This window comes from Melanotaenia boesemani, chromosome 6 (assembly GCF_017639745.1).
Source record: "Melanotaenia boesemani isolate fMelBoe1 chromosome 6, fMelBoe1.pri, whole genome shotgun sequence".
In the NCBI taxonomy this organism is placed as follows: Eukaryota; Metazoa; Chordata; class Actinopteri; order Atheriniformes; family Melanotaeniidae; genus Melanotaenia; species Melanotaenia boesemani.
The window spans coordinates 15,153,118-15,175,898 of NC_055687.1; the positions used below are offsets into that span (position 1 = coordinate 15,153,118).

At 40.5% G+C, this 22,781-nt stretch overlaps 1 protein-coding gene across 1 annotated transcript in view; it reads right to left on the reverse strand.

Annotated features, from left to right (window-relative positions):
• The window catches only part of erfl1 (Ets2 repressor factor like 1), a 92,989-nt gene that overhangs the window by 52,167 nt on the left and 18,041 nt on the right, over nucleotides 1-22,781 (reverse strand). The gene's annotated exons all lie outside the window — the stretch shown is intronic.

Genomic DNA, 22,781 nt, shown 5'->3' on the forward strand with positions numbered 1-22,781 from the left:
CTGGTATGTTTTACTTTACACGAGCAACGCAGGCAAAGGATGAAAAAGAAAGTAAAGAGAAGCGGTCAGAGGCGCAAGGGGAGAAAGCGCGAAGGGGAGCGATCCGGGCGCATGGGGAGAAAGGAGAGGACGATAGCGCAGAGAGAAGGGGGAGGTAAAAAAAAAATAAAAAAGAGAGAGAGAGAGAGGGAGAGAGGGAGAGAGAGAGAGGGTGCAGAGCCTGAACCTCCACCTCACACCTTTACATCAGCCCGACTGCATTTAAGTTTCTATCAGCTGCAGACCGTTCTGCACGTGTTCATGTGGACGTGAAGCTGGGAATTGACCTGCACAGTGAAGACCGCACAAGCAAAATATATGTAGACGGTGGTGGCCAGAAAGCGGATCGATCGGGTTATAATTTTGTCCGAAGTCGAGGGAAAATAAAGTTCATGGAGGAATGAAATTTGAAAACAGATGGCGAATCCCGTTGTCCTAAATAAGATTCGATCTTCGGGAATGGAGTGTAGATAATATTTGGTTGGACGTTTGATGAAAATGACGGATTTTTCATTTTGGACAGGTGGGGGTAGATGGAGTGAGGTGGGGTGGCGTGGCGTGGGGTGATGGATAGATGTGGGAGGAAGCGTGGAGGTGATGGTGGGTGGATATGATGTGTCTAGGGGCAGAAACTAAACTTGGGAGAGGAGGAGGTTGTGTTTCTCCCCCCTTTCAGATTCATCCAAGTATCTCATCCCCTTTTCCCATTTGCCCCCAGTGCGCACACGAGACCCCACACACCTCTTCTTACTTTCCTCCATCCCACCCCGCAAAGCGGGACTGTGGGTGAAGGGAGGAAAAGGAGAGAAAACAAGAATACCAAATAAATGAGAAATTTTCGTACAGGCCCCGCTTCCGTGCGTTCCATGCTAGCAATAACAATTAAATATCGACCGCTTTCCCGGCCGGAGAGAACCTGAGATACCCAGAGACTGCCAAGTACCGAGACCCCCACCCCCCTCCCCTCAATTTCTCCCCATCTTCCACATATGCACTCACTCACTCCCTCATTCTCCTCCTTTTCTCGTCATCCCCTCCCTATATACCTCTTTTCCTTCTAATCCAAGTCCATCAGGCCAATCTCTTCTAATTTGGTGTATCTCATTTCTCTTGATTCCATCCCACAACCCATTTCAGCTCCACTTTTATCATTGCTGATTTGGGGGCGGCCTCTTGGACACACTCCCATTTTCTGTCAGTGCAAGAGGACTTCCTCACACCATGCATGCTAGTTTATCAAAATCAATCATAGGATTGAAATTCATCTCCTTTGCCACCAAGATGTTTGAGCAAAACAGTGTTGCACTCCTCCTCAGCTTCACCCTGACAATGGATGTGCCATTTAAGCATGAGCTTGGTTTAGAAGATAACATGCCCATGAAGACGTGTATCTTTTCAGAATGTGTTTTTTAGAATATAGTGTGGTTAAAAAGAGCCCAAGGATGTATAAAATGTTTTACAGATTACAACCAACCACAAAAAAATAAATGTAAATGGGAGACTGTATTGTTTTGGCTCAACTGGATTACTGACTGACTCTTGGTTCCCTGATTTTCTTTAAGTCAATGGACCCTTGAGATTCACTGTATTACTGTAAACATAGTCTTTTTTGATGGACCAAAACTTGAGAGAAATGATCACAAATAACTTAACATATGACATGAGCATTGAAATTCTGAAGTTTAGTTTCTAAAGGTGGGCTCTTATCAGTTCCACAAACTCCAGGACACTCTTCTTCCTCTTATATGACAATGGGGTTTTCTTAGTGGCAGTATTCTATAGTAGATGGATGAATTTTTGGTAGTTCTACTATATGAAACCTTAAAAGTCATCCAAAAACTGTATGTTTTTTTACATCTAGTTTGATTTTTCTGGGAGGTAAGAGACTATCTTTTTGGCCTTTTATTTCAAAACCTGTATGGATTCTTCTTCAATGTGATTACCTATAATCTAGTGCTCTGTATCCAACAGGGGAACAATGAGGGTTTCAGACTTTAGAGCAAAAGACAAACAGGTAGGCTCCATTCCTCTCAAACAACCTCCTTTTGTTGATTGACGGAGACCCTGGATTTGTGAAGCTCGTGACAAGACTGCCAGAAGAGTGGCATTATGTTGGACTTATAAGTCCTGAGCACGCCAACTTTCCAAACGAACTGCACAACTATCAAAAGTTTCTCCATCATTGTCGTTGTGTCTTCTCTCACTCCTTTCTATATTTTTTTCCGCCTCAGAACTTCTCTCTGCTCGCACCTAAACCATTCAATTTCTATTTATCTGACCCCCCTCTCCTCCTCCCACTCTTCCACACGCCACCCCTTTCCACCACTCCAGCACCCCCCCACCACCACAGCTCCTCTCAGTCTCCCTCATCCTCCTTCTCATCTCTCCTTTTTCACACCTCTCCGCATCCCCTCGCTTGCTATTAAAACCCATTCTTCCCCTGTTGTCGCCCTAATTCTCCATCCCACCGTCTTTTCCCTTTTCCTTATACTTCCCTTCACCTCGTTATCTCCCCCATTTGACTTTAATTAGTTAATGCATTAATTATCTACGCCCCAATACCTGCACCATTAACATACCCTCTTCTCCCCGTTGCTCCCTCTCTGCCTCACCTCGAGGCCTCGCTGCACGGACACACGAGTGCAACCGGGCGCACGCACAGACACACACAACTGGTCTATCCTTGTTTCTTTATCTTTTCTCCTTTTTTTCCACCCCATGCCTCTTTTTCACTCTATTTCTCGCTCTTCCACTCTTTGCCCCCTACCTATTTCCCCCCCGAAGTCACCTCTCTCCCCCCCGTCTATCTTTTTTTCTGCCCCCCTATAGCTTACTCTCCTCTTTTTCTCTCTGTGCCTTGCAGTCGCCTCTGCCGGCTGGTCTCTCTCCCCGGCGACGGAATTATGAAAAATGCGCCCATCGACAGAGCGCCTCAGCTTCGATTAGCCGAGATGGGACATGACAGGCCGCGATCAATACTTATACCGTCCTATAACGTGTCAACTAATGAATCAATCTCGGCTAAATTTTCCATTTTTCAAAAGCCGACGCGAGAGACTGGAATATCCTCTTTTGTAAAGATATTATTATCGATTTCGTCGGCAATTTGACATCGGGGGTAGTTAATTCCACTCTAGAATAAAATTGAAAACACTTGAGATTGAAGTGAGAGAGGGAGAGAGGGAGTGAGCGAGGGGAGAGGAGAGGAGAGGAGGGAGGCAAGGGCAGGCAGGAGGGAAGGGGGAGGCGGCTGTTGACTTGATAAAAGAGAATGGGAAGATGGTAGGAAGAGGAAAACGGGGGTAGGAAGAAGAGATACTACTTGTGGTGTTAGAGACAACATCTATCTATCTATCTATCTATCTATCTATCTATCTATCTATCTATCTATCTATCTATCTATCTATCTATCTATCTATCTATCTATCTATCTACACTGCAACATACATGTGAAGTTTATCCTGCTCTATTTTGTGTCAAAGGTGCTGGAATAACTGTAATTTCTGATGCTGTTTATTTTCTCCATGTTTCAGTTTTGAGAATACAACGTGCATTTTGACGCATTTTCATGTGCTAAACCCAACAAAGGTTCTTCGTTATTTAAGAAATTAACTTTAAGACCACTGGTTGGTAGAAATGACAGGTGGGTCCTCTTATGATGTGTTCAGTCTTTTAATAGAAATGAAGTTATGAAGTAACTTCAGCAGCAGAGTAAATATGCATTTTAAACAAAAACAATCAAAATCACAACAAACTTTATATTATGTTAAAATCACCATCTCTGCAAGTGTGCATGCACATCGGTGTGCATGGCCGGGTGTGTGTGCCAGCAAAAACATGAACAAGGCAAAGAGTCAGCATGTGTGTCAGAGTGAAATATAGATGGAAGAGGCCAGTGTGTGTGAGGGTCAGTGAGGTGCAGTGTAACTGTCGACAATCACAGCCTTATTTACCTGTCAAAAACACTATCATCCCACACAGCCTCAGCCAAGCAATTTCTCCTGTCTCTTTCTCCCTCCTCTCCCTCACACTCTTTCTCTCCCTGTGTCCTCCTCTCTCCACCTCCAATTACAACCCAGAGGGCTATTTCTCTCAGGACAAAAACACTCCCCACAAGCCCTCCCTCTCCTTTCCGATAGCCCCTTCTCTCTCCCCATCGTTTGTACCGTTCTGTCTCTTTTCTCCCCTACTCTCCCCCGTTCTTTTTCTCAGCTGAGAGTTGGAGAGTGGAAATGAACAAGCTGTAAACACACACCACTTATCACAGTGTATGCTGTTGTGTGTTTGTTGGCAAAGGCTGGAGGGGTGAGGACTGTGGTATATGAGGCCAGAGGTGTCGACTACCTTACCAGACCGACAGTCGTGGAATAAAGATGCACCACAGGTTGAAAGGCAGTTTGATCAATGCTGTGTCATGGGCTCACTGCACCCTTTTGCTATAAAACTGCAACTGCCAAAATAGGCTCAGTTTTACAGTCTGTTGATTTCTTTCTTTCTTTTTTTTTTTTATAATACACATCGTACTGTCCCTTCTTTTACATTGTTTGTAAGGCTCTGCCTGCCATCAGAATAAGGCTATCAACATTCAGCCTTTCTCTTATCTAAACATCCCAAAGATCACAACATCCATAATATCTACGATTTGTCATAATGTGATATGTTTATACATATTCCATCCAGAAAAAATGGTGTCCATGAGGGTAATAGTCATGTTGTAATAAAAAAATATATTCTAGTTTTAACCAATATCATCAAGTGTTGTATTATTACCTGATTTCGCACCAACTGTCTCAACCCCTAAATTAGCCTGTGGATCTAACCACAGTCTGGGATAATTTGTAATACAGCATGATGATTATTTTGTAAAACTATAGTCCCACGTAGAGTAAAACTGGTGATAAAACTGGTTATGCTTCAGGGCTATGTTAACTTGTGACACATAAATTGCTAATTTATGCTAAATGGTCTGCACAGAGCTAAGTGTCTTGGCCAAAGACACTAAAGCATCTTTGGGGACTGTGGATTGGCACAAATCCTGCAATTAGCTGTCATTCTATTCCAACTTGTTCTACCACCTCATGGCCACCTATTACACACAAACAGTATGCAGGTGCACCTAATGTCTGCGGATTCTTGGTAACTCAAAACATGTGGTCTCAAAATCTAAGATAGGAATGGATAAAATGCTAAACGTAAGGTTTAAAATAGATAAAACAAGATATGACATCAGTGTCTATGTAAAAAGCACTTTGCTTGCTTGATCAATTCATTTTGAGTAATTTTGATTTTTAGTATTTTGGAAACAGAATAGAGCATGAAAACAGATGTGCTGGCCGACTATGTGACACCACAGGACAACTGTTCTGCTGCCTGACTGAAAAGCGACTCAGAGGAATTTTCCTGATACATGACTGTGGCAGATACTTCAGTGGCCTTTTATTTCCTGAACAGAGGGTTGATGCCCGTGACTGAAACATACACATGTACACATGCACAAAGACACACACATTGTCTGATAGAAGTGCTGTCTGTCTCCCTGACTAGCTCTGTGAAAAGGCCATCTGACAAAGCTATTAACAGGGTGGTGTAATGCTTGTGTCTGCAGAGAGCTGAACGACACAAAAAGACATTTATGGGCAATGCCATGACAAGAGAAGCACTGTGACATCTGACTGACTGACTGACTGACTGACTGACTGACTGACTGACTGACTGACTGACTGACTGACTGACCGGTCTGCACATAGGCTGACAGATGAAGACAGACAGACACCGACACTAGTGACTCAGTGATGGAGACAAAAGACAGGACACAGATCATGCTAGAGTTAGGGAAGATTCACATGGTGTACCAGGCTCCTTGATATCTGCACATGGGAATGTGCCAACACAATATCACAGACGTTATTGACACTATAACAAAGTTACACAGTTGGGGCCAGGTTTGAGCATACAAGGTCCATTTAAGTCTGCTTGTTACTAGTAAATGTATCACTTTGTTGCTAATTATGGGAAATTCAGATTTAAATTTAGGATTTTGTCTTGTAATGGACCCATATGAAAACAATTAGCTGGAGAGAGTTACACTAAAGCAAAAAGAAAGTCAGAACAAAATTGCAGAGTGGAAAAGAGACAAAACAGGAGACCATGAGAGCAACTGAAAAGAATGATGTTGGATTCAGTGGGTGTTTTGTAGTGTGTGCAGCCTGGGCAGCAGGCAGAGGCAGCTAAGCAGAACCAGCCAGCCCTCACAAACCAATCAGGCCTTCATTAGGCTGGGCGGGAGGGATCGATGGCCAGCCCGCACCAATTAAACAGCACCCAAACCTCACATCTCACTACTACATATATATATATATATATATATATATATATATATATATATATATATATATATATATATATATATATATATATATATATATATACATATATCCATACATCTATCTATATATATATATAGATAGATGTATGGATATATATATGTATGTGTGTGTATATGTGTGTGTGTGTGTACACGCTTTCAACTTTGCAGTGTGCAAATGGACAGTAACCTGTCCATTTGCCCTTTCATTCCCAACTTACTCTCACAACATCGATAACACCCAATTACACATAAGCTCACACATGGCGGGCCCTGAAAACACACAATTACACACACGCCGGACACACTTTTTATTAACACTCAATTACACACACGCATAAATCACTGCCAAACTGTGCACCCATGAAGGTAGAGACTGCTATGTGAAAGACAGATCATTTTCTATTGCCACTGCCTCCACAAATGGGTAGAAATTATATAGAGGAAAACCCAGTAGACAGAACGCCACAAAAACAAGTGGAACAACTAGGCTTATCACAAACACATTGTTGTTTTTTTTATCTTACTTGATTGGCAGCAGTTCAATATTAAAATTCTTGTGAATAAGGAAGTTCCTCTTCTTAAAAATATTAGAGAGATTGAGGTTAACTCTGGTAAGCCACATTAAGCACTGACTATTGCCCTGGGGAGTTTCTCTGTTTTACCTGTGTCTAAATTCAAAGATGTAAAGGTCAGGTAAAAAGAGAATTAAATAAATAAATAAACATCTACCCAGACTCATTCTGACCCCACTACCCACAGTCTGGATAACTGATTTGGATCAATATAAAAGCCACATATTGGATGGAGTGACTTGTGTTGTGATCGTATGGTGTGTAATATGATGAAAGTTGAGCTTAAGGTGACCATGATTTCAAATTTTAACTAGAAGATTATTGTTTCCGAAGCATTTCATAATGATCACAATATAAAAAAAACTTGAAAATCAGTATATTACTATCAGACATATTCAGCTTTGTTTGCTGAGGTTGTCTCGTTTTCTTTCATTGGTGACTGAATTACACTAAAAACAGGTGTGTGAAACTTTCAAAAGTGCCTATGAATCAGTTTGAATTAATTCCTATTTTGAATTTATCTACTGAGATCAAATGGTAATATTGTTATATTTGTATAGCCAACATTGACCCTTGATTCTTCTAATAATACAAATATTATATTATGACACCCATTGGAAACACAATAGACTTTTGTGGTGAGAATTCTACAAAATACGCAGATCTGAGGCATCAAACTAAAGCTGCATTTTATAAGTTTTATTCAATGTTACCATAATGCAGAAGACCAAGCTTTGAATGAGTTACCCTGTATTGTTCTACAGAGCATCGTTTATAAACATGGATTAGGAAAATCACATCATTTGCACCAATTTAAAAGACAGAATGTGAAAACAGCTCTGATAAAGGAATGATATCTTCCTCAGTGTCACAATTCAGATACACATGGCAGAGATTAATTAGATAACCTGGTCATTGATTGATGCAAGACTTATTGTTTGATCCAAGACAGTTTCACAACTTTCAGACTTGTGAAAAAGCTACATTTCACAACAATATATTGGCAATGACATTTGTAATGTGTCTATAAACTGTTGATTTTTAAAAAAATCAAAATGTTAAATGACATCCTGTTACTTTAGGTTACAAAAAGCCCCCCACACCCCTACACCCCTTGGATTCAATGTTGGACCAATGTAAAGATATTTGAAAGACATCACTTTATGAAGATTAGTAAGGTACCAACATTTAAATTCAGGGGCATGCAGGATAAAAAAGTAAGACAAAGTTTTCCATGTTTAGTGCTCCTTTCCTGGCCCGCGGACCGACACCAGTTTGCCTTGAATACCTGCTGAACTGCGGCGAAAGAAGCGTGGCCAAAATATTCAACTCTAAAATAAATGTGTCTGTATTGGGCGATTACCGGGCCACGCTTCCTGCGCCTCGCGCGTCACCTGCTCGCCGTGGCATTGACACGTCAGTCTCCCGCGGCTAACGCAATGTGACAGTCTTGAGATTATAATATCTGGCCCGCATTACCGGGCATTAACGCCATTACCGCGCCCCGCCCGCTCAGGTGGGCCACTCCGAGACCGAGAAGAAGATCGGGAAATTGAGGGAAGGTGTGGGAAAGGAGGGAGGATGACGATGAGATGGATGAATTTGTGAAAATAGGTGATGCATTTTAGATTCTGTGAGAGAAAAAGATGGAAGGGAAGATATGGCATTTCAGGAGGATGCGTTCAAGGAGGAAGTGTGGTTTATTGTGTGGGTGGCAAGTAAACCATTTACTGAATAATGATGATGAAATCTGCCATCCACATTACCAGAGTACATGAGTTTGTATGTGTGTGCTAAGACAGAGGAGGTGCTGCTGTGTGGTATAATAACAAAGAAAGGGGGTATGAGGGGGGTAGCCCAATTGGATAAAGCTATTTTAATAATGAACAGCTGAACAAGCACCATCACTTCACATGATTTAATATTTACACCAGACCACGCCTGGTTTCATATAGCTTTTCCAGGGCCTTCATTTGTTTCACCCAAAGAAAACACTGCTATTCCACAGCCTTGTTGTTTTAATTAAGGAAATTAATAAATAAGAATAAATTAATGTGGCCTGCTCGCCTCCTCATGTACCCCCCATAACAGCAGCAAGCACCATCGCCTGCTTCTTTGCTTCTTTGCCTGCATGGGATGTATTTGCGTGCCATAATTAACGCTTAATAAGTAAGTGATTCATTATGATTAGCATGTGGATTCGCCGTAATGGCCCCTCTCTGTGCTAGCAATCAACCTCACTCTGTTTATCCACACATAAAGCCCCTGATCCATCTCTGTCTGCGCCCCCCCAATCTACATATCCGCCACTGTGCTCTATTCCTCTGGTCCTGATGCTGGGCCATTTGTTGGGCTGCTAGTGAAGGTCCCTATCAATCTGAGTGTCATTAGGCTAGATGAGGAGGAGGAAGGGGCCCCATTGTCATAAAAAGTGAAGACTGTCAGTAGACAAGAAGATAATTTTGGAGGTGATAGATTCATTTATGTAAAAAAAAGAAAAAAAAAGAAAAAGAAAAAAGAATTAATGTATTTGTCAAGTGGAATCAGAAGTTTGTGCAAACATAATTTCATGTGTCAAGAGATCACTTGTTATCCCTCATCAAAAAAGGAATTTGGCACAAACCCCATAATGAATAAGATTAATTTCTTTATGCTGTAATTTTTGGGATGAGGTCTGGTGGGGGAATACTCAAGCACTCTGACTGTTGTAATGTGATGAAAACTAATTTAGCTGAAGTCTCTTGGGGCAGTTTGTGTGTTGTTTTGAATTCACTCATGTCCCATGATGGGGGTTTTATGTACATTAGTGATGGAGAAATCAGAGAAGTGATAGCAGTGTCAACACTTGAGGCCTTTCTTGCTTGATCTGCTGATGAGAGTATAATGTAAAAATTGTTGCATTAATGTCAAAGCAATTAACACTTTTGGAGTTATGTAACTGAAAGCATGAAATATAACCAACCTCAACAAAAGACAAAAGTGTTCATGCCAAAGAAATGCTGCAAAACGTCCACATTTGCAGGACTTGTGAACAGTATACTGTAACCTCTACATGTTCAAATGGGGATAATACCACACACATTTGGACTATCAACACTGCAATCCTGCTTTTTTAAACCAATAAAGCACATAAAAATGACATCCACTTTCTGATCTTTACTCACTCGATTAATTTTTTAAGTTCTTTATGTAGTCATGAAGGTCTCACTGACATTTCAGATATCTTCTTCCAGCTAGTTCTGGTCAAGGTAATTTCATACAATTTAAAAAAAAAAAAACTAAACAAAACTTTTCCCAGGGTTAGATGGCAAGAACATTTATGAGCTATTTAGAATGTAACGGTACATCAAGCTGTGTTGTATGCTGTGAACAGAGCACCATGTTGTAAGGCTTTTTCTCATTATCTCTGCCTACTGCCCCTGCTGCCTGATTAGTTTTTGTTTTCTTTGGCTAAAAATGACCAAATCTGGAGCAGAGGGCAATGATGGAGAGACAAGAAGGAGGGACATGTATATTTCATAAAGTAAAATGCTGTGGGTTTTATTAATCAGTCAATTGAAAAAAAGATGAATTTGAATCTTTAAAGTTATCGGGAACATTTCTTTTTATTTGTGGTAGGCACATGTTTAGCATTTGATTATGGGGAGAAATGGACTGAGATGTTTTAAAGGTTTATCCAACACTTTAAGCAAACAAAAAACAACCTCAGAGCAAGTGGGAATACAGTGTGGTGTTTAAAGAAACCAACATATAATGCATTTCATACATACATTTATATACAGGGCTAAAAAAGGGGGAGTTATAGAGTACACCAGCTATATCCTGCACAAATATGAGGATATAGCCAGTGCAAATGTGTTTCATGGTTTTGCCGTCAAGTCTAAGAAGAAAAACTTCCACTAAAGACAAGAAACTAGACTCAATACAATGCTGAACTATATAACATTGCATGGTTATTATGCTTAAATAGCCACTTCAAATGGATTTATAGAAAGTGTTTCTAAGGTTATAATATTATTAGCTGGAGGAAGTTACTATTGGTGTCATGATCTGTGGGTTTTGGTTATGTTTTTGGTTTAGGGTATGTATGATTTATGTTTCATACAGCTTGCTTATGAATTCAGGTTGAAGTCTTCTGTTGTGTTTACTTCCTGTTTCAATTTTACACCTGGACCTTTTTGTTAATTACCACACCTGCTCTTTATGTGATCATTAGCTCCGTCTGTATTCATTTTGCTCCCTGTCAGATCTTCCTGTCCCAGTTTGTCCTCACTGTTGTCTACACAGTTTTATCAGTCAAGTCTGTCCTGACATGTGTTCTCACCTGAGTTTGGGCTTTTTGTTTAGTTTTGTTTAGTTTAGTAGTTTCAGAACATTGTGTTTTGTTTTTTCTTTATTTTAAGAATAAAGTCCTTGTTCCTTCGCCTGTCTGCCTCTTGCCTTATTAATCTTTGTTTGGATCCTTCCTCTTCATCATTACTCATCCATGCCCTGTGAGAACTTTTCTTTTAACCAGAGAAGGAAAATAGTTGGAAAACAACATTTCTACTTCTTGTTCCAATCCAGGTTAATCCAATTTGCTCTACGTTGGACGGACATTGTCAGATTTTAAATAGCTGCTTAAACCCCATCCTTTACATTTGGCTTTTAACACTATCTAAGATGTTGATCTTAGTTATTTATTTAATTTTAGGTGTTTTAATTGATTTTATGTTGTTTTATGTTGGTGATGTGGGGCTGTTTTAATAGTGTTTTATCTTTTTTTCTTTTTTGCTTATTTTATGTCACATGTCTGCTCTTATGACTGTTTTGTGGCTTTTATTTTCTGTAGCACTTTGGTCCAGTGTGGCTGTTTTAAAGTGTTTTATAAATTAAGCTGGATTGGATTACTGCGTGTTGCATGTAGAACTGTTGTGCAAAGTTTAGCAGAAATGTGGAAAAATTTCAGCAGGATAATGTTCCTGAGGCTTTTAGTGAACAGGAGAGTCCTCCCATTCTGTGGTAAACTTGTTATCTTGACACAAAAGACCCTTGTTTCCTTCCAGTTTCCAGGCATCATGACTGCAATCTTTAATTAATATTAATAAAACCATGATAGGTCATTTTAGTGCTTAAAGAAACCATAACCACAGTGGTGTCAGATAAATGATTTTTCTTCTGCAGAATTGATTTGAAAAGCTTTTGCAATCAGCTGATCAATGATGTTCTGACTAACAGGTGTCAGACCAATGTGCGTTTTCAGGATGACAGTTGCAGTAGAGCAATTACAAAGCCTGGCCTCTTTCTGAATATCCTCTCCTTTAATTAGAGACCTTGCAAAGCATTATAGACATCACACAGCTTTTTGTGCATAAACACACAGAAGTGCACTGTTCATACACAAATATACAAAATACTCAGACAACTTGTTGTAGATCAAGTGAAGATCCACTCAGGGACGTTTCTCAGCAGCAACTGCACTTGACAGCGGCTTGCTTGAGCCATTTTGTAGCCTTTGAGAAAGCTTTGCACTTTCCCCCAGCTGTCTCTCCTCCCCCCTCCACACCTCCTAGAATGTTCATTGCCCAGAAAATAATTTCTCTAGTCATTTCAGCGCCTTTGTGAACGGCAATCAATTTCTCTTCTCTTCATGATGGTCCCGCGTGTGGGCACAGAAGTTTGACCTTCTCTAAAAGATCTATCAATTTATCCGTCCATCCTGCAACCTATCCATTAATGTTTTCATCTTCCACTGTTGTTTTTTTCCCCTTCTTTCTGGCTGTGGACTGTTAGGTGGTAAAATGGCTTTAAGCTCATGCGCTCATCAGCACCTAGCAGGTGTCTGTTGGTGCAATTATTCCGCAGTCTTAGAGCCGGACCGAAATCAGCCATTGGAGAAAATGATGGTAATTTTAACTGAGGAGAATATGTACTTGAGACAAAAGGAAGGGAAGACCATTTGCAGTGTGGTGCTGGTGGCAAACCCAGGGAGGGGACAGGGTCGGGCGAAGGCTAAATGACATATCACATTACCAGCAAGGGGTCACCCAATTTCTTCCAATCTACTTCCAGCATTTTTGTGGCAACGGCTCTGTTAAAAACTCACATATCATTTATGTGTTGGTTTACTTTAACCAACATAAAAAGAAGTTTAAAATCAAGCATTCTGGTGCATAATTATTTATTGAAAAATCAATTTACTCCACAATTTGCAGCCACACATACACAAAAACTGTCATCCTTTATTAAAATTGATATTCAAGCCAGCAAATACAGAATCTTTTGATGGAACTGTTTGAATGGCTTCTTGCTGAGGACTCGCTTCAACTTAGAAACACTGATAAAATCATCAGAAGATGCATATTATTACTGAATATATGGTGCAGTTCTACTGGAAGAAAGCTGACAGTATAAGGATAGATGGCTAAAAGAAATCATGAGCCATTGGGAACTAAACCAGTTGAGTAGATAGCAATGACGCCCTCATGCCATTCTGTCTTGAACATAACGAGGCCTTTTGAAAAGATGAAAGACCCCAAATCTGACTGACTTTCAGAAGAAACAAATCTATTCAAGAATTAATTTAAATAGAGACATAATCATACTAAATAGATACTAATAAATGTTTATGCTTTGTTTCCGTCGGGCTCCCAGCTAAGAAGAACTTTGGTTCTGCAGGGCTTCTCTCTATGGGCCTATTCTGTTGGATCCTCTGCAACTCTGTTACCCCCCACCTACCCCTCCATCCATGTCACCTCCATCTACCCAAAACCTTTCTATTCTCATCATTCTCCCTCACTCGTTTTCTCTTTCCCTCATTCACACTCCCCACTCTGTCCCTTTCAATCTCTCTCCTCCTCTCGCACCCCCTCTCTCTGGCTCACAGGACAGTATTATATATTCCAGTCTCATGCTTTGCATGATTTGGGCAATAGATGAAGCCATATCCCTCTCTCCTCTTCGGGCTCTCCCCTCCCTCTCACTCTCGCCTTGTTGTTTAATGTTTCAATTTGGAGGAAGCAAACATTCAATCAGACAGATTAACTGTTTAATGCATGTCATCAGTCAAACTGTCTACGAGAGGGGGGCCCCTCGGCCTGGTGCAGCCTCTCCCCCCACCCTGACTGCTGCTACGTCCTTCTCACTCCCTTGCTCTCCTCGCACACACTGTCTACTCTCATATAAACAGGCCCATCCGAGCTCATGCCCAGATGTAAGGGTGTGAGCACGCACATGCATGCACACAAGTAGAAAAGCATGTATTTACTCATGTATTTACACACATAAATTTTCAGACACAAACATATACATAAAACATACACTGGCAATTGCACAGGAGTCACTGCACAGCCTAACTGCCATGCACGCTCATATTCTTAGACAGCTGTGTAAGTATGCATGAGAAACCTCTTTATACAAAGCAGAGAATGCATCAGGACATCTGCAGCCTAGAAAATGTGTGTGTGTTTCTAAGGTATGTGGATTACATGAGACTTTCCATGTAATTCCAATGCCACGTCTACTGATGTGCTAAAGGACACATCCACTGATTCACTTACAATTGTGAAACTGCTTTACACAATTAAGTCATGCTCGCTTAACAGACAATAAACATGCTCAGACATGCACACTCTTTCTTTCCTCCCCTTATCACACTCACATACACACATCCCACAGGCCAGTGGATAGGGAAATCAAAGTGACAGAGAGGTAGAGCAAGGGGGAGTGAGAGATTAGAGGAAATGAAAAGAGTAAAGAGGAAAGAGGGGAAGAGGGAATGGGAGGCCGAGCGTGTTGCAGATGGGGTAGACTGTAAAATAGGGAGTGATGCCCATATGGTTTATAAATGATACTGTATGAATTCTATCTGTGGAGAATAATATATCAACCTAAAACATGATTTAAGACATCACACACCCATAGCACTTTTTATCTGACAGTACCATATGATTGCACAGAAGCAAGTTTAAAATTAAAAAAGAAGACGGGAGCATGTTCATCACTGTGCTGAATCACATCTTCTTTTAATAACACCCAGTAAGCATTCAAGAAGTGGATGGATTATCTGCTGTACTACTGAAGTCAAAATGTTTTAGTTGCTGAACAGGTTGAGAACTGAACTCTTTTACTATAATCAGCTTCTAATTTGTACAAAATGTGGTTTGGCACTGTTTAGCTAAAATAAAAAGGCCTTCCCTGAAAATTTCTCATCTGGATGTTTCTTCAAAAACTGAAAACATTGCTAAACATGCTAGATACCCTACCAATGCTCATTAAAGCGTCGCCATATCAGGATGGTTTTTTAACACTGATAAGAAGCAAAATGGCCCTTCTCCCCTTTAAACTACAAGATGTAGTATGAATTATTTCTAAACTGAATTTACATTTTTGATGTATCAGGCCACTGGACAATTATCCACTTCATCTTGACAATCTTCAATGACCTTGGGCCTGCATGTTTATTTGTAGTATTTTTTTGCTGGTAGAGTTTTAACATGCATTTGTAGCTGCAGTGATCAATTCTGTTCACTGACAACAGTTGTTAGAAATCTCTATAAAGTGATTTTGTTTTTTTGTTTTTTTCTAGTGCAGTGTCACTTGAAATGACCATTTAATTGTTTTTTTGTTTGTTTGTTTTTTATCTTGCACATGTACATAGATTTCTTCAGATGCCATAATTCTTTCAGCGATATTATGTACAGCAGATGATTTAACACTTTTTTAAAGTTTTACTACTAGTAGTTTTTTGTGCTGCATTTTTACCACTGAAAAGACTTTCTGGGATGCTCTTTCAGAGCCAAGTCCAATCTATGCTATTAAGTTGTAGGACCTCTTTTGGTCCTATCACAACCTATTGATGCTCCAGTCGAATGGCCACTACTTTTTGATCCCTGAAAGACAAAGAGGCACATTATCCCCATAAAGCAGAAGGATAAGACACGACAAAATAAATGAGATTGGGCTTTTATACCCACTCAAGTTACTAACATTTACAGTATCTCAGAAGTGAGTACACCCTTCACATTTTTACTAATGTTTCGTTATATCTTTTCATGGGACAACACTATAGAAATTAAACTTTGACATACAGAATATCAAAGTTTAGTTTTTATAGTTTGGTGTCCTGTATATCAAAGTTTCATTTCTATAGTTTTGTCCCATGAAAAGATATAATGAAATATTTGCAAAAACGCAAGGGATGTACTCACTTCTCTGAGATACTGTATATAACCCCACCCCCACCCACTAGCACCACCTGTTGCTAACTTACAAAGAAGTTCCTCCTCTTCGTATGTTGCTGGCTTCAAATTGTCCATTTCATCTAACAAAAGCTGTACAATTTTCAATTAATAGCTGTTCATAAAGTTTGCAAATATTTCTGTTATTATCCATCCATTCATTATCTATACCGCTTTGTCCATTAAGAGTTGCGGGAGGCTGGAGCCTAACCGAGCATTTTAGCAGGTGAGAGGCCGAGTACACCCTGGACAGGTCACCAGTCCATTGCAGAGCCAACACAGAGAGACAAACAACCATTCATGATCACAATCCCTCCTAGGGAGAATTTAGATTGATCAATTAACCTAACCTGCATGTCTTTGGACTGAGGGAGGAAGCCGGAGTACCTGGAGAGAACCCACGCTTACACAGATAAAACATGCAAACTCCACACATAAGGGCCACCACCCCCAGCTGAGGTTCGGACCAGCAACTTTCTTGCTGTGAGGCTGCGGTGCTAATCACCACTGTGCAGCCTTATTTTGTTATTATGTTTAAAAAATCTCAATTGTTTTTATAAAGATGTGTAATTGGTTTGGTAAGCCAAATACAGCATACATATGTTATATGCAGGGCTTGGGTGGTTGTTGTTCAGTCTGAAGTTTCCAAGACTGAAGCCCAAATTTCTTACTTCACATATACAAATGTACTTGTACAAGGTACTGAACATATCATTGCCCACAAACATGTACCTCATTAGAAAGTTGCTGTGGATAAAAATGTCTGCTAAAAAGTATCAATAATCTGTAAAATATTATATAATTACATTGATAATGACTAGACTCATGATAATAAAGTTAATGCAGCTGTTTTTGCTGTTAAAGTGTTTTAGTGGTGTAAAGTGTATTGACATGTCATCTTAAAACAATTTGGAACCTCTTGCCAAAAGAATGTACCACTGTTTCTGTAGCAATACAGAGAAAGAATTCTCCTAAGGTAAGTCTATGGACCTACCAGAGCTGCCATCTTATCTACTCAGTGTCATGTTTTAGAATGTGGAATAGCTGCATCTGTATAATGGAACAGTATTACACTAAAGACAGTAAAACATGAGGGGTTAGGAGTTTTAAATGGTAGCCTTCAGATGATGCTTTGAATGACCCTTTCGATAAACCCATATACTGCAAAGCTTCATGTGCAAAATGAAATAAAAAAAATAATAAGATGGTGTAACATTTGCAAAAGCTTACTGACCAGATGTTTTACACTCTGCCTCCCTCTGACATTTTCCTCCCCATCCTTCCTTGTTTTACTCTCTTATAAATTCATTTTTATTTTATCTCCCAGCGCTGTCGAGCATCTGGTGTATCTCTCTCTCTCCCCATGACTCTAACCACAGTGCAGAGGGTGGCCAAACCTGGTAAGTATTGACAGGGAGCTCCAGTGACACGGAGAGAGCCAGTCAATGCCCAGACACCCGGGGCAGGGGTCAATGACAAAAAGTACGCTGCCTGGAAAAGGGGAGCTACAAAAGGATGGAGACAGAAGAGTGTAACGGTTGATAGATGGGGAGGCACAAGAGATATGTGGCAAGATAATATAACTTTGAGGCAATAGATATAAAAGGTGAAAGAAAAAGACACTAAAGAAAAAGGAGGACATGCCTAACAGAGGGAGAGGGAAGGAGAAACTGATAAAGATGGAGCTTATATCTTATAGATGGCATCCAAAGAACCAGTCATGACAGCATCTAATGACAGTTTGGATCTTAGCAGGAAATAGATGTTCAATAAGTGATAATGCCAATAAAGCCATTAAATTAGTGACTTAAAGACATAAAAATAGTGTTTTGAAAATGAGTTTCTTATGCTGGAAACTAAAGAAGACAACACAAAAGTTGAAGAAGAAATTCAAGGCAGGGAACAAGCCAGACTGACATGAACGTTCCTGGGAGAGCCTGGATGGGACAAGTGAGATAGGATGCTAAACTAGGATTAACAGATCTATACCAAGCACACACATAAACACACATATGGTGTGTATTGACACACATAGAGAGTGTCAGTATGTATTGAACGGTGGGCAGTAAGTGAACCCTCCTCTCCCGCCCATTCCCTCCTCCATTGCTCCTTCTCTCTATCGGATATCAGTCCTTTCTCCTCTAATCATTTCCTTCCTTTTGGCCCTTTCTTCTTTCTAATGCAATTATCCCTCATTCGTCCTTTCCTTTCTCTTTCCCTCTGTCTCTCTCTCTCTCTCTCTACTACCTTCAACTTCATCTTTGTGGTGCTCTATTTTACATAGTACCACTTCTTTTGTTTCGCTTTCCTCTTTTTTCTTCACTTCTACAATCATGCTGTGGCTAACAACACTGTGCCTACAATTGTCAGTTATACTTACTGTTCCTCCTTGTTTGCTCTTACCTGGACCACTCCTTTGTTTTGATCTTAAGTGATCAGTCTTCCATACCCACTGTGTGTGACAACAAGATTCTCATTAATCAATATCACTCTCCAAATGTGATAACATTCTTCTTTGAGACGCATCAGTGTGGCTAAAAGAAGCATATATTATGCTTGTGAGGAAATACTTGGGTTAAGAAAACAACCACTGATTTATCATCAAAGATTTTAGCAGAAAATAAAAAAGGGAGTAAGCTTTCTTGAAGTTACTCTGTCAGTCTTTTTAAAGCTATTTTAATATCTCTTAAACAACCCTTCCTGTTTATTGATTAAGTTTGAATTTAATATCAAAGAGTTTTCCTCAAATTTGAGTTTTGTTGACTGAAACTTTTTTCACAAATATTTTGCCTTGTTTTGAGCTGAGGGATGCCTGAAAAACCCACAGATCAAAGTGCTAATTGCCAGACCTGTTGTATGACTGAGGATTGTTGCTAATTGGCATTGTACCTGGCATGACTGCTGCCATGCTAATCATTTGAAATAAGTTATTTAAAGATGCTTAGTCTGTTCTAATATTAGTTTATTTTGCTTTGTCTTTTGTATCATGCAGTTTGTAAGCTCAAAAGCAAAGTCAATCATGTTGGGAATTTAACTGTAGATAATAGCTATAGAAACATTTTATATGCTGTCAAACAAGAGTGCTGTGAGCATTTTACACACAAAAGTTCAGATATTGAAAACAGCAGCATATAAACAACAGGGAAAACTGTTGTGTATGATAGAGAAAGGCCATTTTCTGTTCAATACACATGAATAGAAACCCCTTTCCTTGCCCTCAAGCTATGATCCTGTTAACTCTTTCCACTCACTTTTAAGAGTCCGCCGGTTATTTTCCTGTGAAGTGGTGTTTCTGCAGGCCACATCATTTCATCTTTGCAGGAGGAAAAAACACACCTGTTAGGAGCAAGTGGAGAACTCATTTTTCTGACCAAACTATCTTCAGGATACAATGGTTTTTATTGACATATGCAGAAAAAAAATCAAGCTATAAATACAAATATTTTTTCAAACACTATTTCCTTTAGAATTATTAATTAAACAGAAACAGAAACGATTGTTTGTCCACTTCATGTCTTCATGAACTGTGTCATGCATGCACTGTGTTTAGGAGGACCAGCCAAATCTGCTGTTATGAGTGTCCCAGTATCTCTTGATTCACTGTATACAAAATGTTCTCATTTGACACCGTCTCCTCCTGCAGAGTTATTAGCTTGATGTTCCGTTCTGCTCTGCAACACTCCATTTCTCCTGTTAGGTGTAAAACAAGACAGATAAGGGTTCAAGCAAGAGGGGGTAGGGCGGTATATCTCATCGCGCGCCTTGGCAGACAACCACCTTTCCTCGCAAATTTGTGAGCCTCGCTTCCTGCATGCCCCGCGCCCGGCGTTCTGCCGGAAACAGATGGTTCCCGGAATGTCCTCGAGCAGACTTCTGAGGAGCTGCGAGTAGCCCGAGAGGCGCGTGAAGGAGGGGAGGCGCGTGTTGTATCTCCGACCAACTTAACTTCATCTGTCTCTCTCTACAGCTCTCTGTCTTTCTGCACGATTAGCGTGCTTGATAATAGCTAAATATAGTTGTAAAGTCAAGCAGTAGAGCGCATCATCTGCAACTAAATGAGCTTCATTTCACAGTTTATTTTCTTTACTTTTTCAGAGAAAGTGCGGGTACGTTATGGGACGCTGATTTTTGGGGATCATGTTGATGGTTAATTTACGTTTTGTTGGCTGTATAGTGCAATCAGTTTGGCATATTTTAAGGGGCTAAATAACAAAAACTCTCAGCATTTACAGCGCTAAACGTGACTTAAACTAGTTGCCGAGGCAAGAGGTTATTGAATCTTTTAAAGGGGTTCCAAGACAGTGACCTTGCAAATAAAGGAAAAGGAAGTAGTAGTTTGTTATGAATGGGGCAGTTGTTATTTCAACCATTGTCACTGTCAGCTTTGTTGCTGCTTTTGCTTACACAGCCAAATTTCAATTTATTTGTAAAGAAATTGGCCAACTAAAAAGGCTTATCATGATTTATCATTATTTCCACAGAATTAACAATAAATGGTTAAGAGGAGACAGAGCTGGAAACTCGGGATGCAACAGTTGAGATAATCCTGCAAATGTTGCAGCTCCTCACTTTTTATATTCAAATGTATAGCTGACATTCTGTTTGACTAAGACCCTTCATAATTACTCTTTAGCAGGGCCCAGATAAGGTTTACTCAGCTTTCTTTTTACTATTACTGGTTTTTATCAACGGCACTCCGGGATGTGCTGACACACATATCCTCAGACACATGGTTTTCAGTTGTGTGCTTGGTTCAGGGGTCTTTGATATGACAAAGCTCAAGAACCCCCAGGGCTAAACGATATGACCTCTTCAGGATGAGTTGTGGTTTCCTGTTGGTTGTAGAGTGACAGTTTATCGAGTATAACAGCCTAACCCCTTAAAAACTGTCGAGGTGAGTGCAAAGTTAAAGCTTATAAAACTCAAGAGCAATATATGAGGGAGCAGAAAAAACTTGGAAAGAGTGCTGCTACTTTTAGCTTCAGCACCTTGGACAGCGAATACATGCTAAGATAAGGGTTGCTGAATTCAGCACCATGGACAGAGACACACATGGCCTTCAGTTATAGTCGGCTAATAAAATCGTTAGACATGTTACCCTAAAATATTTGTACATGGGCTGTGATGACTGAATGTGTGACTGTGTGTGTGATAATACGATAGTTTAATTTAAATTATTGGCGAAAGGTGAAACAACGTAACAGCTAATAGACCCTGGCCTGTATTTGAGAACCCAATAGCCTGAAAAGTATCCATTCCAATTAGCCTGCTGTAATCCTCGGCTCATCCCTGTCTTACGCCCCACTTGTCCTACACCCGATACTTTGATCCAGACTTCTCAACACCTGATGATCCGACCCTTTGTTACACAGCACGCCGGGGCTAATCTCACTGACCCTTCACAACCTTGACCACCCACTCCCCCGGTCTTGTGCTTGGTTCAACGCTGCCCCGGACACAAAACGCTTCCCGGGAGAGACAAAAGAGTCCGCTTGATCGTTTCATCAAACGCGTCCCGCTGCTAGAGCGTGCGACCTCCCACACGTCCCAGCAGCGAGGATGAGAGGGAAGTCGATGCAACAGCGCCAACAAAGTCAATGATCCATAAACAGGAGCCAATAGGCGAGTGGGTAATGAGGGACTTCATTTGAACTTTATGTAAACAGTAAGAAGCACTATTTGGCTTGGCGGGAAAGAAGGAGGATACTAAAGCTGTAACCTTGATAGATAGACAGCTTAAGCATGACATAAACAGATCTTGAATCTACTGAGCACCTGACAGACACGGATATTAATGTCACTGTTTTCTCACCCTTCTTATAAATGCAAACACTAAACAGTATATGAAAATGAAAACCCAATTTAGGCCAGATCATTTAACTTTCTGACCAAAGTAATAAACAATAAATGCACACACACACACACACACAAACACTTGAACTCAAACACAAAGAGAAAGCAGAGAAGCACCTTTCACCGCCCCCTCCTCCTCCCCTCTATCTCTCGTTTTCACCCCCTCCACCCTCCAACCCCCTCTCTTTCTCTCCGGAAAAAAAACGGCAAGGAGGCGCGACTCGCAGGGCCGCACATAGCTGATCAATATTCGATTTAGTTGCTAATTTAGGGCCTTTCTATAGCTGTCATCCCGTGATGTATGAGTCCTAACCCGAGGTCGCCGCGGAAAAGAAGAAGAAGAAAAAAAAAATCAAACACCAGTCAACTTTTCACTTAACAATAGAGAGACTTGAATATTATTTATGGGCGAAAGACCCACTTTATGGGTGAATTGCTCCTATCGCTGGTGGGATGATGAAGCGCCTTGTAAGTACATGCCACACAGGTTCTGACACTGGCGTAAACAGACGTGCAGGCAGGGGGAAAAACATGTAAACAAACGGGGAAGCACGCTGCTTTTAAAAGAGGAGCAAAGAGGGGAAATATTTATATCACCCAGACGTCAATAGCTCAGTCTCCAAGAGTTTACAATGCACTTTGAACGCGCACATTTGATTAATGACGTTTTGTGTGATAAAGAGATCCCTTCCACCCAACACCTGCCTGCACGAGTAGCGAGCACGTGCAGGC